At 40.2% G+C, this 19,465-nt stretch overlaps 1 protein-coding gene and 1 long non-coding RNA gene across 3 annotated transcripts in view; one reads left to right on the top strand and one right to left on the bottom strand.

Annotated features, from left to right (window-relative positions):
- KCNAB1 (potassium voltage-gated channel subfamily A member regulatory beta subunit 1) overlaps window positions 1–19,465 on the top strand; it is a 452,797-nt gene that overhangs the window by 164,972 nt on the left and 268,360 nt on the right. The gene's annotated exons all lie outside the window — the stretch shown is intronic.
- Window positions 6,890–8,993, bottom strand: LOC115292093. Its single transcript, XR_003908797.1, has 2 exons — window positions 8,711–8,993; window positions 6,890–7,008 (listed from the first exon to the last, which is right to left on the bottom strand). It is a non-coding gene; the product is annotated as an uncharacterized LOC115292093 (long non-coding RNA).

Here is a 19,465-nt window from a genome sequence, read left to right as displayed (position 1 = left end):
ATATTGCAAATCACAAATGCAAATTAGAGGGTGTTCCACTACCCTGACTTGGACAGAAAAAGTAAATTTTTTCATATGTTCTAAAATATAAACATAGTCAAACAGCAAGAAGGAGCCCCACATTTCCATAGATACACTCTTTGAGATTAGATATCTTATGAAATTGGAATTTAGGCTGTTAACTATATCAAAGCTGTCTATAAAAATTTAGAGTTTGCCCGACTTATTGTAGGTAAAAACAGTGTCAACATCTGTGTTAGTCCAAGCTATGTTGAAGACCAAAAGCTTATATTATTCATAGTCTTCTTTAGAGGGCTGCTCCATGTCCCTCTGCCCTGGTCCACTCTGATGACCATTGTAGTTTCCTCATTGCTGATGAGTTGGGTTTTATTACTGAGCTGTGATGACTCCCAAGAAATGGGAAGTTCTTACACACTTGGCATGGCAGATAAGAAGCAACTGGCTTTCCTTGGTGGAGGGTATCATGGAGTCATACAGCCAAGGACACTTTTTTAAGATACTGCTGCAACATCTTGTAGGAGGGAAACATGTGCCAAGGCAGAGAGCAATACACACGTGGATCTGTCCCCTGGCAATGCAATAATGTTAAAAATTATTCATACCAGAACTAAATCACTGGGCTGAAAAGTGATGTCTTTTCTTTTATCCCTTATCAGTATATGTTTTCCCTTGCTTTCCCGCTGGGTGGAAAGTAGAGGAAGACTGTGTATAGTTGATAAGCCAACACTTTATTCTTTTTGCTCCTTCCTTTGGTGTTTCAAATTCTGCCCAAATCTACAGGAGAAAGGCACAGCTAATGGATTTGTCTTTGACAGCCCTTTATTTCAAGCAGCTGACATCCCTTCATTGGAAGGCAGTGGTAGTATGGTATACCAAATATTTTCTCTTCCTTCAATATAGGGAGTTGCTGAGACTATCTTTAAAGTATTCTCTAGAAACAGCAAATAGATTAGAAGTGCCTCTTCGCTCACTTCAAATATATGGGGAAAAAATACCCAGAGCCCTGGAGATTAAGGTGGCTGTGGAAAGCTGAGTGCCCAGGATGCATTGCTTATAATACATCCCATCCGAGTCCCCAAAGTACCTGGGAAACACTCCTATCTTAGTGTGGGAGCTTGGATGGGGACTTAGTACAGAAGAAAATCAACAGTTTCCCAATACATATCACTGGATAAGCTTTTATGTCCTGCCTCCTGGGTTATCAGAACAACCTCACCCATTAGTCACCTCACGTCTGAATTCTTGTAAACAACCCTAGGTATTACTTTCTAATACAGCCTAAAACCCTGAGATAATGAAAATCAGAACTGTTTAGGGAGCACGCCTTCTCTTATGAGTGGCCAAGAAAGGGTCAAATTAACAGATTATTAGAGGCACATGGAGCAGTACTACTTGGCCGGGCTTCTAACATAGCTGTGGTTAAATTCTTGGGTGTTATTGAACATACACAGAAGACACTTAAAAGGCAGGCTGCTGTGCCAGGCTTGTTTATAAAGTCTGGGTGGGTTATTTCTGTTTGAGGGAGCAGTTTAAGATCATCAGTTGATTGTTTTTGTTTTTTTATCATGTGATCTCAGAATGTAGAAATACTTTCCTAAAGAAGCTAGATGCATAGCTGATACTCTTTGCTTGTGAGCTTTGGTAACTGTGTCCCTTCCACGGGCTCTCCTGTGCTGTGGGCCATAGGCCATCTCTGGCATCAGCTCTGCCTCAGTTCTGGCCCTGGGCTTGTTGGGAGAAGTTGAGTGCCGTTAACCAGGTGAGCAAGGAGCCCGAATCAACCTAGACCGTAAAAGATGCCTCTATGTGGAGCAATTCAGGTTTTAGCAGCCGGCTTCTGATTCAGAAGACTTTGATGGTTCCCATTCAACAGCAACATGCCCGCCCTCTTCTTTGCTGAGGGAACCTGATTTGGTCACTTTTCTTCTCCACGGGAAGGCACAGGGGGAAACTTCATTTGTCTGAGCTGTATTCTCCCTATGTAGATGCACAGCATAAACCTCAGCCTTAGAACTTGTTAGAAATACAAATCCTTAGACCCCATACCAGACCTACCGAGCCAGAAATCCTGGAAAAAGAGGACCAGCAATCTGTTTTAACCTTTACTTAATTCTAATGCCCTTTCAAGTTTGAACCACTGGTCTAAGCCAAACATAGAGGCTTGTGCTCATGGTTGTATGATCGGTTTAAGTGTGGGCATGTGATGTATTCCTCAATAAGATGTGAGGGGAGGGGCACCTGGGTGGCTCAGTCAGTGTCTAACTTCAGGGGCACCTGGGTGGCCCAGTTGGTTGAGTGTTGGACTTTGGCTCAGATCATGATCTCTCAGTTCACGAGTTCAAGTCCTGCATTGGAATCTCTGCTGTCAGCACAGAGACTGCTTCAGATCCTCTGTCCCTCTTTCTGCCTCTCTACTGATAGTTTTAAGAAAGACGAAGATAATGCTATCATTAAAAAAAAAAGTGAGGGGAAACTGAGGCTTCTTAAAAAGACAAAAGACTGATACATTTCCCTTTTTCCTTGCCTCTGAATATCAATGCATAAGGATGCAATGCTTCTAGTAAACTTCTGATTTTTAAGTAACCAGGTGTATAAAGAGGTTCAACAGATCACCTTGTTACTCTGGGGGAAAAAACCCTAAAATATTAAAAAGCAAGGAGAGGCTAAATGCAGTTCCGATGACACCCCCCTCCCCCAAAGCATTTTCCTGGGGCAGCAGAGAATCTGGACGTCATGTGGCTCACCCACACTATGGCAAAGCGGGCTCTGAGTGGTCTTCATTGCTGCCCAGTTGCCAGTGCTCAGGTGTTTGCAGTGTTTGCAGAGCGGAAGTACTTCTCCTTAAGGACTGTTTGCAGTTCTTTGCAGGCTTATGTGAAGTCTCAGTGTGAACTCTGCACAAGGGCGACCCAATATTTGATGTTTAGTCCCAGAGGCTCACCACTGAAAATGTGACCTTTCATTTAGCTCTGTTTTCTTAACTGAGCCTTAAAGCAGGTGAAGTATTAGTTGCTAAGAGCCCAGCTGGGGGCCTTGGCTTCCTTTCCATGTCACAGGTAACTTTGCAATGGTTGATAGGATTTCACACCACCTTCTCTCCATCTTCTAGTTGTCTTTAACATCAAAATCCAAAGCATTTCCTGATTTGGCCTTTGGGGTTAGGTAATATAGCCTATAAAGGAAGCACACTGGCTTTTTCTTTTTTCTTTTTAATACCAATTGCCCTGGTAGAAAAGGAAACTGCAGTGAGTTACAATGGCAGAATGGGAAGATTAATTAGCAGACTCCTTCTCCTTCCCCTGCCGAGCTGACTGTGTGGGTGACACGCAGGCCCCCTCTCTGTATTCATACTGATTTATGGAACATTCAGCCGATAAGTTGGAGGGCCTTTTAGCAACGTGGCCTATCTGCCCCAGTGTGACTATTTATAGGCTACTTTGTTCCAACAAACCACTTTCATTCGAGCTCCTTTGTCTGGTTGGTATTGAACTATTTCCATTATCCATGGGGGTGCTGTGAGCCAGATCTTATTTACAGTTTGAGGCCATTAATATCATTTTAGTTGCAGTAATTTAATGTGGCACATAAGGGATGAACATACTACAGATTTTTACTGTCAGAGAAGCAAATTGGACATAGAGAAGGGGCAATAAAAGCTGTTATAGACCATGATGCTCAAAATAAATCCACAAAAAATATATGCAACATTCATCCCAACCAGATATGGCGCCCATTCGAGCTCCTATTACCTCCTAGTAGAGTTAAGTAAGCTTGGTATTTAAGATTCTGTGATTTGATTCCATGCCTCTGTCCTGCCTCCCCCCCCCCCCCCCCCCCCCCCCCCCCCCCCCCCCCCCCCCCCCCCCCCCCCCCCCCCCGCGATGCCCTCTGTCCACCCCAACCCCCATATGCCGCTATGTCCCACTGCCCCTTTGGTATACATTTACCCAACACTTTATGCATCTGTGTCTCGGGTCAAGCTTGACCCTGACTTGAGATAGCTTCTAAATTTTTAATGTTTTATTTATTTTTGATACAGAGAGAGACAGAGCATGAGAGGGGGAGAGTCAGAGAGAGAAGGAGACACAGACCCGGAAACAGGCCCCAGGCTGTGAGCTAGCTGTCAGCACAGAGCCTGATGTGGGGCTCGAACCCACGAACGTGAGATCTGACCTGAGCCGAAGTCGGAGGCTTAACCAACTGAGCCACCCAGGCGCCCCTGACTTGAGATAGCTTCTAATAGTGGGCTACTGTGCCCTCTAACATTATCCTGCTCAATGTTTAATACTTTTTAATGTTTTGTTTTTATTTTTTTAAGAGAGCACACATGAGCATGAGCAGGGGAGGGACAGAGAAACAGGTGGACAAGAGGATCCATAGCAGGCTTTGTGCTGACAGCAGTGAGCTTCATGTGGGGCTCAAAGCCATGAACCTTGAGATTATGACCTGAGCAGAAGTCAGACTCTCAACTGACTGAGCCACCCAGGTGCCCCCTGCTCACTGTTTAAAGCCCAGAGCTAGCATAGCCCCCTCCATCAGCCTTCTGTGATTTGCCTTCAATCAGAATGAATTTCTGCTTGGTGCTTCCTCCTGCCAAAGCCCCCTAAGCATTTTTAGCATGTATTTCATTCTGCCCTGGGTTGTGGTTAGCTGTTTATATATGGCCATCTTTAAGAGAAAGCGTGTGAGAGGGGGAGAGGGACAGAAGGTGAGAGAGAATCTCAAGCAGGCTCCATGCTTGGCACAGAGCCCGACACAGGTGGATCCCACAACATTGGGATTATGACCTGTCCTGAGCCAAGATCAAGAGTCAAAAGCTCAATGGACTGAGCCACCCAGGTGCCCCTGTGTATGTCCATCTTATTAGAACTTAAGCTGATTAAGGAAAGGATGGGACTTGTTTATCTTAAACTATTCTTTCTGTTCTCAGTACCTACATCAGCATTTGGTAAATGTTCAGTAAATATTTGTTTAATGGAGAATTAATGTGATTTCTCTCCCATATTAGATCCTCCCTAGAAATAGGTTAAAAAAAAAAAACAGTGCTAGTTTGATTACTGAGTGAATAAATTTTAGTGAATTTGTGTTTTTAGGGTTTAGTGGATTAATTTTAAATTAAAAAAAGAAAAAGTGTCATGTTTTCAGTACATATGGTCTTCCTGTTTGAATCTTAAATGAGAGATAATGCTTCTGGAAACCTGACCTTTCTTTTCTATAATATTTTTCCCTTCCTACTTTTTAAATGCAATATTTCTCCACATTTTAATTAAAATTAGGTATTTGACTTTATATAAGAATGGAAGTATTCTATTCACTTACCTCTTAGAAAACGGCTTAAGAATAATGTGGCCAGCCTTTGTGACTGGTGTCACTTTGAGCAGATCACTCAAATCTGTCTCCTGAGGGTCACGGTGCTCTTAATGGAGGTATAGTTTCTCCTTTCATGATCCCCTATGGCCCGGCAAGCTAACCCACCAGTGTGAGTGGATGCTCAGTGTTGGGGGTGGGCACTGTCCTCTGCTTTATGCTGAAAGCAGCACTGGATCACCCTATTGCAATAAGACTTCTCAGACTATGATGTGTTAAAATATCTTTGCCCACACCACATAAAGGAGAATGTAGCTCAAGTACTTTGTCCCCTATGTGTATTGAATAGTAGGTTGCTCTACATTCCTGTGGCCTCCAGCTTCCAGCTGGGCTCAGCCAATTGGCTGGAGATAGAGGGTAGGGCTATATTCCCTAAACTCCTTCCCTGCAAACTGGTTGTATCCTTCAGTGAGGGTCACAGGCTCTATCGGGTGCCTCTCACTCAACCCACTCTGTCTCTGGGTTCTGATAATCACTTCTTTCAATCACTCCTTGAGGCTTAGGAATGGTAATGGACCCAGTGGTTACTAGGCCTGAGGCACTGTGATTCAGGGCTACACTTCCCTTAAGGGATATTCCTATTATACCTGGTCAATAGTCTCCATTAAACTCTCTTCAGATGACCTATGACTGTGCCATCTTTTTTCCTGCTGGGAGCCAAGAGAGTCACCATGTTGTGTCAGACAAGCCTGGGGCATCTCAGTAGGGTGGAGTCAATGGCATGGGCAGTGAGAGAATTCACCTGAGATAGAACAAAAGAGACAACTTTATTGAACACATGCAAGGAGCAGTGGGCAGGATCACAAAGGAGAGACTGTCTGCCACAAGGTGGTGATGGGGCTGGAATCATAGGGTGGAGTGGGCAAGTACAGAATTGTATAGAATTTTCCCTTTTTTGGTAATCTTAGGAGCTGTGCCTTGTTGTCATTGGTCAGATAGTGCCTACGATATTTCAAAGTGGGTCATTTAATGAGCCTGTTTATGTCGCTCACTGGTCAATGTGGGCCCTATTATCTTGCTCGAGTTTCCATTGCTCAAGCGTATTGCCTAAAAGCAGCCTCTATACTGGGTAATAAGTGAGGGAGAGAGCAGAATGCATTAGGATCCACTTGGCAACTTTATCAGTCCTTATGGGAAACATCACAACGCTTATAAAAATTCAAACAATAATTCAAACAATTGAAAAAAGGATTCTAGAAGAACTGAAATTGGAAAGAACACTGACCACTGTTTGGGGAGGGATCTGGCTCATGCCTAGAGCCATGTTCTGAAGACCACTTCCATATCTACAATATCTTTACATAAAAAAAGTTTGAAGCTCTGGTCTTTCTTATAAGAACACAAATCCACCCTCATGATCTCATCTAAACTCCATAACCTCCTAGAGGCCCCACCTCCAAACAATCCCATTGGTCATCAATATTTTAACATATGAATGGAGTGGGGAGGGCACAAATATCCAGTTTATAACTGTCCCTGACATAAAGATGGCTTTCCATGGTGATTTGAGTTCAAGAGCCAAAGTTTACTTGGGTGTACCACATGGATGGTGACTGGTTGATGGCGTCAGGTTCTTCTCTTGAGGAATTTGAATAGGAGGTTTACAGTTAATCTATAGTCCTGGAAACAATAGAAGCAGAGAGGAAGTAGCTGAATCACTGCAAAATGGTGGATAAAGCACCAGAATAGGAAAAAGCAGATACCACCTGCTGAGGGAGGCCACTCGAGAAGATGATTTCCCTAATAACATTCCAGTTCATTCTCAAGCAGGTCCTTTCTTTGAAATAGCCCTAGGTGGTTTGAGGGCTTAACTAGCTACAAGTCCAGAGGAAAGAATTTCTTGTTTCCAATAGAAGTCCCAGGATTGAGTATGATTGAACTGATTGGGGTCATATGACTATCCCAAGTCAATCACTGTGACCTGGGCAGTGGAACTCTTATTGAGTAGGCCACATGCCCTTAGCAGGAGCCTGGGAATCTCTCTCACTTGAAGCATAACATGCTATTATCAGAGGGGAAAAGGGATATTGAACATGCTAGATTTTCTCCATTATGTACTGCCATCTGGTTCTGTGGACACAATTTGAGTACCTCCAGGGACAGCAAGATTACTGTATCTCTAGGTGGGCAGCCTGATGTGTTGAGCAGCCCACATTGTCAATGAGTCCTTTACAATGTCCTCAACCTGCCTGCTGCCAGTTCTTGGTCCTGTTTCTGTCCTATGTAACCACGTTCCCAAATGTCTTCCCTCCTCCACATGACAGCCTTTTGAATTTCAGAAGATTGTTAACAATTAAGAATGATTACAGGCAAATTAAAATCATTTTCTGAAAGGGATGTATTTTTTCACTTACCTACACGTAACATTAAATAACTCACTCCTACTCAATTAAAAGAAAAAGCCCTAAGCCAAAAACACTGGGAATCTAAATATCCTTTCTTCCCTTCCCCCACATGAAAGCTTTTATAACCAACAACCATATTGCTATAAATAATGTGCTGTGCTGTTGAGTGAGCGAGCACTGGGCCTAAATAATGTTAGCTGTGGAATGGCAAATCCCCTTCTGGATGTGGAACAGGACAGTGGTTTATATGGACAATCCAATCTGACTAGCAGGGAAATGGAATGACTCTGCTTCCAATTGGTTTTGTTTAATGATCTCTCACTTTAAAATGTCCCTTAAAGAGTTACAAATGGTTAATGTGTAAATGAACCTAGAAACACCTGGGGTATAAACCAAAGAACACTCTTGGCATCTAGTTACGCATTGTGCTTGCTGCAGAATCAAACCATTTCAACACCCTGGCAGGGCCTCCTGTAACTACTCACTTTTGGCCTCAGTCTAAATGTGAAGATTCCAGTGACAAGAAGATCCTGCCCCAGTCATTGTCTCTGGGCACTTTGTCCATCTGCTCAGACCCAGACTTCCTAATTTGACACTTTGAGACCCCTTTAAACTGAGAAGATCTGGATTGTAGTGGGCAAAGGATGTTCTTCCCAGCAGATCAGCCTGGGAAGCCTAAGGCCAAAGGTGACAAGCATTAGTTCTTCACTGGAAACCTTCTACATGTTGGAAAGATCCATCCATAGTCAGAAAAAGGAATTTTTATTGGCTATCCTCATCTGATTCTAAAGTCACTTGTTCCACTAAGAGCAGTAGAAAACCTATATAACTTGCTATCTTAAAGTAATTCATCCATTTTCTAAAGAGGAGTTTGGATAAATATTTAGCTAGTTCAGAATTACAGCTCCTTATCAGAGGTGGTCTTTATGCCATTCACCAGGTTCTTGTTACTCTCCTCTGACTTGTTCCTTGCTTACCTGCTATGTCCGAGAGCTGTCGTGCTTGGGCTTTGGGAGCATTCTATTATCTTTGACTGCAAACCTTGCACTGCCTCAGTATCCAGCTCTGTGCCCTGTGACCTCCCATGTGCTGTGGAGACCTTGATGATCCTTGGCTGATTTGTTGCCTTATTCCATAATGTGGGGGACTCTGTGAGGCTCCCTGTAGCACCACACTCGGCCATTGCTGGTCTGCTGTCCCTCCACACTAGCACAGATCCAGTGTGCCTCAGTGTGGAACTTCTTTGGGATGCCCTTGGATTCTTCCTCAACCTAGTTAGGGATTCTGCTATGTCAGCCATGTCATAATGAAGTAGAATCTTCTGGAAAATCCAACATGCAACTAAATTCATTGTTCTTTCTGATTCTGTCTTGCAACTCCTCTCAGAAACTTTCCAGACCTCTCCTCTGACATCTGTCTGCTATGGCTTATACTAAATTCTATGTTCAGTCTTTGCTTCTGATTGGAAATGGAACTCAGGTGCTTAAAACTAACACAACTCTCAGAAAAGTCCTGTTTTTGTTGGCTTGTTTTTAACCACCAGTGTTGTATCTATTCTACGTTATGGCATGGCACTTTTTTGGTCTTAACAGATTTGAGGTATAATTTATATGCCATAATATTCACCCAAAATATAGAACTCAATGACTTTAAGAAATTTATAGAATTGTACAATAACCAGAATTCAATTTTAGAACATTCCTATAGTATCAAAAAATTTCCTTGTGCCTATTTGCAGTTAATCCCTGTTTTCACTCCCTGACCCAAGTAACTCTTATCTGTTTTTGTCTCATAAATGTGCCTTTCTAGGTCTGTCATAAACATAGAATTGTATAATATACAGCCTTTTTGTCTAACTTCTTTTACTTAATGTAATGTTTTTGAGGATGATTAATGTCACCTGTATCAGTAGTTCATTCTTGTAATGGCTGAATAGAATTACATAAATATAACACATTTTGACTATTCCCTTACCATTTGATGGATCTTTGGATGAGTTTCCAGGCTAGGTGATTATGAAGAACGTTTTTATGAACATTCATGTATATGTCTTTCTGTAGCCATATCTTTTTATACCTAAGAGTGGAGTTCCTTGGTCATATGGTAAGTTTGTGCTTAACTTTTTAGAAGTATTTTCCATAGTGGGAAGTGTGACCTCCTCACCACCAATGCATGAGGGTTTCAGTTTCAGTTTCTCCACACCATCACTGACTCTTGGATAAATAAAATATATATATATATATATATATATATATATATATATATATATATAGCATTTTTAGTGGGCATATAGTAGTGTCTCATTGTAGTTTTTTGTGTATTTCCTTAATGACTAATGAGGTTGAGCTCCTCCTTATGTGCTTGTTAGCCATTCACATATCTATCATGTTTCATTGGTGAAATAGCTATTAAAATCTTCTATCCATTTTTTAAGTTGATTTATCTTTTTATTTAGTTAGTGGTGTTCTTTATATATTTTGGATACAACTTCTTTACCATGTATAGACTTGTAAAATTTTTTTACTAATCTATGTCTTGTCTTCATGATCTGTTCAGTGAAATGGCTTTTGTTTTTAGGAAGTCCAATTTATTATTTTTCTTTGATGGAGTGTACTTTTGGTGCAAAAGATTCACGAAGATTTATCCTATGTTTTCTTCTAGATGGTTTAGAGTCTTATTTCTTAAGTTTAAGTCTATGATCATTTTGATTTGATTTCTGAATGAAAGGTAAGAGTGTAAGGTCTTTTTCTGCATGGGGATATACAATTGTACGAGCAATATTCTTTTTGAAAAGACCATCATTTTCCAGTTGAATTGTGTTGGGTGCCATTATTGAAAACCAATTGACCACAAATATAAAGACTTATTTCTGAACTCTTAGTTCCCTTCCATTAATCTATATACCTATCCTTTGCCAGTACCACACTCTGTTGGTTAATATAGCTTTGTAGTAAGTTTTGAAATTAGATAGTATAAGTCTTCTAATATAGTTCTTCTTTTTCAAAATTATTTCAGCTATTTAAATTTGTTGTCTTTCAATATAAATTTTAGAATTTACATATACAGTATATAGTAGTACAAAGGATGGAGAACAAATGGAACATAAAACTATAGTATAGCAAAATTTCTACATTTTAACATGTGTGTATACATGTGTGTGTATACTGAATTTATATATATGAAATATATCTACTAAAATATACTGTCACATACTATGTACTAGTACTGTATGTACTAGTATATACACATATACGTATTTATATTTTATAGTCTCGATATAGTATTAAAATTGATATATATAGTGTTAATGTCTTTTAATATTAAACCAAAGTACTTTTCATTTCTCATAAATCTTGATTTGAAATAAGTATTTAAAATCTTGATTTATGGGAAATAAAAAGTACTTTAATACTTCTCAGAATTATGCTTTCATTTTAGAGACTGTTCCACTTTGACCTCAGTGACCATTCTTCTGAATGATCCCTTGACAACTGCCTTAAATTGTCCAGATTCCAAGCTTTTTTGTTAGTGAGAAGGATCTAGTCCTTTTAGATTATTTTTTAATTTTTTAAATGTTTTTTATTTATTTTTGAGAGACAGAGACAGCGCAATCAGGGGAGGGTCAGAGAGAGGGGGAGATATAGAATCCGAAGCAGGCTCCAGGCTCTGAACTAGCTGTCAGCACAGAGCCTGATGCAGGGCTTGAACCCACAAACTAACTGTGAGATCATGACCTGAGCCGAAGTCAGAAGCTTAAGAGACTGAGCCGCCCACGCGCCCCTAGTCCTTTTAGTATATGTGCTCCTGAAGTGAGCACACCCCTAATCCTTTTAGATTTAATGTCATTCCTTGCTCCTTGACATCATCATAAGCCCCCTGATTCAAATCCTCTGTTCTCATAACTGCATCTGGAACTCGAGTTCCAACTGATTCTTGAGCTGATCTACTCCTGTACCACATGATGCTATGACTACCAGCTTCTAACATACATCTCTGCTGACCTGATAGTTCACACTTTTACCAAGAAGAAAGGCATCCATTAAAAAACTTGGGGGTACTCTTGATCAGGAAAATGGTAAAAATAAAAACCAACCAATTATGGTTTTATCAATGCTTTGCTATTTCCTCCATAGCTTGCATGCTTCATAGCATCCATTGCCCTGTGTCCTATTTCTAACTCCCAAGTAGTCCATGTACCATTCTCTCCCCTTTCCTGAGCCAGTGCTTTTTCCAGAGAAGCCCTCTGGTATAGTGGATGGATCAATTCTCACCCAGGGTATGGTTATTGATGATACTTTATGTGAATCCTTTGATCTCTCTATCTGAGCCAGTACTGTTGTCTCTGGGCAAAGAGACATTGTAGGGCATGGTCAGGCCCACCTGCCCATATTTGACCTGAAAGGATTCTTATTTCTTTTTCTTTTCATCTCATCAAAGAAAGCACTCTCAGATGGGAGCTCTCAAACTTGTACTGAGTTTTTGTCTCCATAAAGTCTTGGGCTGTTTTGTTGCCTCTTCAATTTGGCTCTCCTGTCAGTCCGGAAAGCAAGTCTGGTCCTACTGCTTCCTCTCCTCATCTTTCCCCCACCTCCTTCCCACTGAACACATGCTTTCTGCAAAGTGGCAGTGGTCAGTTGAATGGGGTTGTCCCTAAGTATGTATGTTCATATCTTAATCCCTGAAACCTGTGAATGTGACCTTATTTGGAAACGGTATCTTTGCAGATGTAATGAAACTAAAGATCTTGAGATGAGATCAACCTAGATGGGCCCTAAATCCAAAGATAAGGGTCCTTATAAGAGACACAAGAGAAGAAGACAAAGACACAGGGAGGAGAAGGCCATTTGAAGGTGGAGTCAGAGATTGGAGAGAGAAAGTCCCAGGGAATGCTGATGAACTACCAGAAGCTGAAAGAGGCAAGGAATAAATTATTCCCTAGAACCCTTGTAGGGAGCACAGCCCTACTCACACCTTGACTTAAAATTTCTGGCTTCCAGAATTGTGAGAACACATTTCTCTTGTCTTACGTCACCAAGTTTGTGTTAATTTGTGACAACACCCATGGAAACTAATAACTGATCTTCTCCCAAAACTGATGAACCACCTCCCCATGGAATTCAGTTAGCAGGTTAGGCTCAAGCTTTGGGTCTCTCTTCAAATCCTTCCCTACATTTGATTTTGGCTACAGTTCTTTTCTTTCCCAGTCCTCTCCTCATTCCTATTCCTTTTCTGATATTTTCTAACATCTCTACAGAAATACCATATTGTACTACTCCCCACTCTCATTTCATCACCATAGGACTATGTATAAAACAAGTAGGAAGTGGAGTAAAGGGTGAATGCAGAATACTGGGACAAATCACAATTATTAGAGATGTCTCAGAAATTTCAATAGTGATTTAACTTCTCTCTGGCATATTTCCACTGAGCTCTGGGTTTTCCTAGAGGTTGGTACAAATTCATTTATTCAGCCACTGGGATTTAATAAAGCACCTGTCTGCACAGCTGTCTGATAGATTGAGACATGCCCTTTTCTCCTAAGGGCTGCAGTTCACGTTAATTTGATTAACCATGAACCTGTATAGGTTCTCTTTCCTTTAGTAGAGGCTAACTCCAGGGAGGGTCAACCAGGCTTAGGTTGGTAGAATTCATAGTCACTATTTCCAAAAATGCCCTTAATGTTCCATGCTTAATTATTCCTCTCCTTCGAGGACCAGACCTCTCCTTGTCTGCCTCCCCAGCAGGATTCCATAACAGATCTATAGCAAAACAGTGATTTGATTTAATAAATTCTTCTCCACATCAGTTAGCATAGCTTAATGGTCACATCCTGGATAATCTATTCCTAGGTACTTGTTTGTTAAATGGAACCAAACTTACTCAGTTTACTTCTCATCTTCTAGTACTGGGTGCTGCGCAATAGAAAAAATCTTGGTCTTCTGTCCATGATAAGTACATCTACAGGCTCCTCATTGCTTCAAGCATCATTTCTTTTCCTGTGGATATCACTTTTTTGTTGTTGTTCAATAATATAAAAGGGCTATATACCTGCAGCAAAAATAATAGATTATCAAAATAAGGAAACAAAAATTACCCATACTTCCACCACACATAGGTAACCACTGATAACTAGGTATCTCAAATATATCCAATGTACCAAATATATTTGGGTATATCCATTTGTTTCTCTACAGAGGTAGATAATTTTTGCTTCTGTCAAAATAGGCTCATAATATACATATTGTTTTGTGAACTGAATTTTTTTTGAGCACACAGTGCATTGTGAACATTTTCTCATCTTTCTGTTAAGACTGGTGGTAAGAGGTACCATTCTTTCATCAGTGAGTTTTACCTTATAGCTGCCCTCTTCTGTCAGTCTCCTACTGGACCACCCTATCGGCCTTCAGAATAATCTTCCAAAAATACTGCTTACACTCCTCCCCCGAGACCCGAATTCTTGATAAGTTTTCTACCTTCAATCTCCCTGCAACTGCCCTGAGCAGGGAGTCTTCCCCGCCACTGTTATTCCAGTCTGTCCTCAACAGACTGTAGTTGATTTATGTACATTTCTTTTGCATCATTTCTTACATAAATCCTTTTTTCAAATAAGGTTCCATCCAGAGAGCTTTGCTCAGTGTTCCCTAAGAGGCCCCTCAGCCTCCCCCGTCCTTGCTAAAAAATATTTCCTCTGCTCATGTAGCCTCCCTCACCAATTTTCTTTCCTTGCCTAGGTTCTTCTCTGTCCTTAATGCCCAAATCTTTTCTGATACCACTATAGTCTTTTAAACTGCCCTGACCTCCAGTGATCTCTTCCTCTTCCTCTAGAGTGTGTATCAGCTAGATCCCTCGTTCTGACCTGCAGCGTAGGCAGGGAGTCTTCAGTGAATCTGCACACTCCCCAACCAGGAAGGGAACCATGTGGGGAGGGACTGAATTCTTTACTTCTTTGCTTCATCAGGATCTAAAACTGGTCACTGGACAGTGAATGATGCATATTGACATGGTGATGACACATAATTGATTTAAGGGCCGATAATGTATGAAAATGAAAAGATGAACAAATCTAAAATGATAGTATGAGGTAATTGACACACTGAAAAGTATTCCATTATGTAGAACAGCAGTAGCAGCAGCAATAACAATCACCACAAAACTATGTGTGGAAAATACAAAGGTGCAAGCCAAAAGATATTTACAAAAATGTTAAAAATCGAAAGTCTGGATTAATGTGACTTTTTTCCTTCAGGCTTTGATGTTTGTTTTCTCTTAGATGAATTTGTGATAAGGCTATTAGAAAAAATTTTTTAAATGTATTTTATTTATAAGGCTAATACAGTATAAAAACTTTAGACCATACAGTACTTGATAGAGTACAATGAGACTTAATCTTTATGTGCCCCTAAATGAATTTTATTTTAAATGTGATAAAAAGCCTAAGGAATCTTCTACATTAACTTTCTATGTAATCTATCAAAAGGAAGAACTTAAATGAGAAGGAAACTCCTAGGATCTTAGAGCTGCTCTTTATAATACTTTTTCTTTGAAAATGAATAGAATAAAAGAATATTTTTAATGTTTATTTAAAAATTTTTAATGTTTTTTTTTTAATTTATTTTTGAGATAGAGACAGCAAGAGCAGGGAAGAGGCAGAGAGAGAGGGAGACACAGATCTGAAGCAGGCTTCAGGGTCTGAGCTAGCTGTCAGCACAGAGCCCGATGCGGGGCTCGAACCCATGAACTGTGAGATCATGACCTGAGCCGAAGCCAGATGCTTAACCAACTGAGCCACCCAGGTGCCCCATAATGTTTGTTTTGAGAGAGAGAGAGAGAGAGAGAGAGAGAGAGAGAGAGAGAGCGAGCGCGAGAGCTCAGAGCCTGCAGCCTGCTTCAGATCTATCAGCACAGACCCCAACACGAAGCTGCAACTCCCTGAAAGATCACAACCTGAGCCAAAGTCAGATGCTTACCTGGTCTAAGCCACCCAGGTACCCCAAGAGAATACATCTTTCCTAAAAATACATTAGGAGTGCCTGGGTGGCCTCTGGCTTCCGCTCAGGTCATGATCTCGCCGTCTGTGTGTTCCAGCCCCATGTTGGGCTCCGTGCTGACAGCTCAGGGCCTGGAGCCTGCTTCAGATTCATACCCCGCACCCCCTCCCCTTGCTCTGTGTCTCTCCCTCTCAAAAATAAACATTTAAAAATACATTAGATATGAGGTAGAATGACAAAATCTTTTTTCACCCTAAGAAGCCCACCATACCTCAACTGAAACAAGGAAGTTTTAACCCATCAACGTATTTTTAGGAAGATCTTCAGATCGCTTATTTTCCTCCACCCCATCAGGCAAGGATGACTTCGTGTGGAAAGCCCTTCTGGCGTCTGATTCACTACTTAGTTTTTACGGGTGAAGGTAGATGGTTCTGTAACTCCATCTAGAGAATACTTCATTGAGAGCCCAATTAATCTAGATGTTTAATAAAGGTGGATTCTTTTTTCCCTTTCCTCTGGAATGAGATAGTGGGCCTAGAAGCCTCTGACACAATGCCTGGCACATAGTGGGTGCTGAAAAAAATTTTACCTCCCTTCTTTCTGTAATATTTCAGATTTAAATGGCCACAAAATAAGAGTTTATAACACATTTTAGAAATCATTATATTTCATCAGTTCCCTGAAGCACATATGTTTCCTTTGATATTGTGACATTTTTTCCTGTTGCTGCTGGCTAGGTGACCATCATAATGTGGCTGTCAATGCCCATAAGTGCGCATTACAGCTTTCAGAGTGGGTGTCAACAGCTTGGGAAAAAGTCCCAGAGACAATAGTTGAGTATGTGCGTTTTGTTAAATTCAGATGTAATTAATATACAATGTTATATTAGTCTTAGTGTACAATATAATGATTCAATAGTTCTATTCACTTCTCAGTGCTCATCAAGATAAGTGTACTCTTAATCCCCTTTATCTAGTTTGCCCATCTCCTCACCCATCTCCCCTCTGGCAACCACTACTTTGTTCTCTATATTTAAGAGTCCTTTTTTTTGGTCTCTTTTATCATTTGTTCATTTGCTTTAAGTTCCACATATAAGTGAAATGATATGGTATTCACCTTTCTCGGACTTATTTCACTTCATATTATACCCTCTGGGTCCACCCGTCTTGGATGCTAATGGAAAGATTTCATTCTTTTTTATGGCTTAGTAATATTCCATTTTGTGTGTGTGTGTGTGTGTGTGTGTGTGTGTGTGTGTGTAAATACCTCTTCTTTATCCATTGATCAGTTGATAGACACTTGGGTTGCTTCCGTATCTTGGCTATTATAAATAATGATGCAAGAAACCTCAGGGTACATGTATTTTTTTTTTTCAAATTCATGTTACCATTTTTGGGTGGGGTTGGGAATAAATACCGAGTAAAGGTATGGATCATATAGTAATTCTGTTAGTAATTTTTTACTTTTCCACAGTGGCTGCACCAATTTGCATACCCATCTGACAGTGCACGAGGGTTTCATTTTCTTCATTCTTACCGACACTTGCTTCTTGTGATCTTGATTTTACCCATTCCGACAACTGTAAAGTGATCTCACTGTGGTTTTAATTTGCATTTCTCTAATGATTAGTGATGTTGAACATCTTTTCATAGGTCTGTTTGCCATCTGTATGTTTTCTTTGGAAAATATCTAAGTCCTCTGCCCATTTTAATTAGATTATTCATTTGTGGTTTGGGTTTTTTTTTTTGTATTGTGTAAGTTCTTTATATATTTTTATATTAACCCTTTATTGGATATGTCATTTGCAAATACATTCTCCCATTCATTAGGTTGTCTTTTTGTTTTATGGATGGTTTCCTTTGCTCTCAGAACCTTTTTACTTTGGTATAGTCCCAATAGGTCCATTTTGTTTGTTTCCCTGGTCTCAGGAGACCTATCCATAAATAGATTCTAAAGCTAATGTCCAAGAGATTACTGTCTGTTTTCCTCATTTTAGGACTTCAGGTCTCAATTTAGGTTTTTAATCCATTGTGAGTTATTTCCGTGTGTGTGTGTGTGTGTGTGTGTGTGTGGAAAGAAAATGGTCCAGTTTCATTATTTGGCATGTAGCTGTCCACTTTTCCCAGCACCATTTGAAGAGACTGTTTTTTCTCCCCCTTTGTGTATTGCTGCCTTGTTTTTCATAGGTTTGGTGGCCATATACATGTGGGTTTACGTCAGGACTCTATTCTGTTCCTTTGACCTGTGGGCCTATATTTTGTGCCAGTACCATACTGCTTTATTATAGTTTTATAATATAACCTAAAATCTGAGATTGTGATGCCACCATCTTTATTCTTTTTCATGATGGCTTTAGCTATTCAGGGTCTATTGAGCATGTTTTTAAAAAATTGTTACAAACACAAAGAATGACTGCGGGGCGGGGGGTGGGGTGGACATTGATGACTGAGTAACCAGAAGCATCAAATTCTAAATGTGAACACATTTTGGGAGAACCTTATATTTTTCTCTTCCTGTATGTACAGGAGTGAAACTTTGGGAAGAAAATCCCAAATAAGCCTATAACCACTCTTTGGATAACTTTAAAATAGAAAGTTTAAGGTATAAAAAAGTATTGCATCATAACTAATTAACCACAGTTTTTATTGTTATGGAATACATAATGATGATGTGTCTTAGGGTTAATGAAATCTTAAATTGACAAGTATTTCTGACCAGCTTATTCTATCATAAGGCAATGGCAGAAGCAGTTATGGCTAACAATTGAGGAGGAATTAATGACGTTTGCAAAAACAAACAATGTATATCCCAGTTCTATGTCCAAGTTCTAGACTAGCTAGAGAAATTATCTATCATGAAGAGGCCTGAACAAAATCATCTGAATTGGGAATTTCCTATTTCTCCACACCTGCTTACTGTAGCACTGTGGAACCTTACCTTGAACATATAAAGTGATGGATAAATATGGGACCTTGCTGATACATCTGGTATGTCACAAGTTTCAAATTAAGAAAACGCTTATCTGTGAGGATAGTTCAAGTGTTAACTGAAAAGCTTAACTGTTCACGAATCCTGTTTTTGTTTTGGACATGTGGCCAGTGACGTGAGAAAATGCGAATTGAGTTTGTCCTCCATTTCCTAGTGAGGGTTCTCTGGTGAAACTTTCTTCCAGAGAAGCAGAGGAATTGATACCTGGCAGTTTCTTCTACTCAGCAGAGCCTCAAGAATTTCCAATTTGGCCTCTCAATCTTGCTTTCTCTGTTCTTCCAAATGCTGTTCCCATGCAAATGTAGGCCTATTGTCACCTTCATGGCTGGTTCAATTTGTCAGAATATAATAAATTGTTCTCCAAACCCAGACGTTAAGAATTTCTGATAAATAGCAAACTCTCATCCTAACAAGCTCTTGTAACCACAAATAACAGGCACATAAGGTGGCTTGCCATCTGTATGCTCGCGTGTTTAAAATTCTTCAGATAGTAGCAGATTCTTCTGTTTTGAATGAATCCGGTTTTGCCTGGCTGCATAATTGAATGTTTCCTGGCCTCCACCGGCTCTGGTTTCTGACAGCATATAAACCATAAATTCTAAGTGGACCCAGCAGAAAGCATTTGTTTTGATGTTCCTTGTAAGAAATTGAGTTAATTAGAAGCATTCCAGGTAATTGGGAAAAGATATTTTCTTGAGTATTAAGAATAAAGCATTATGAAGTATTTTAAAAAGTTGATAGCTACCAAGCTATGGA

This window comes from Suricata suricatta, chromosome 5, assembly GCF_006229205.1.
Source record: "Suricata suricatta isolate VVHF042 chromosome 5, meerkat_22Aug2017_6uvM2_HiC, whole genome shotgun sequence".
In the NCBI taxonomy this organism is placed as follows: Eukaryota; Metazoa; Chordata; class Mammalia; order Carnivora; family Herpestidae; genus Suricata; species Suricata suricatta.
The sequence above is the reverse complement of the archived record's forward strand: the minus strand, read 5'-3'. Positions and strand labels throughout refer to the sequence as shown.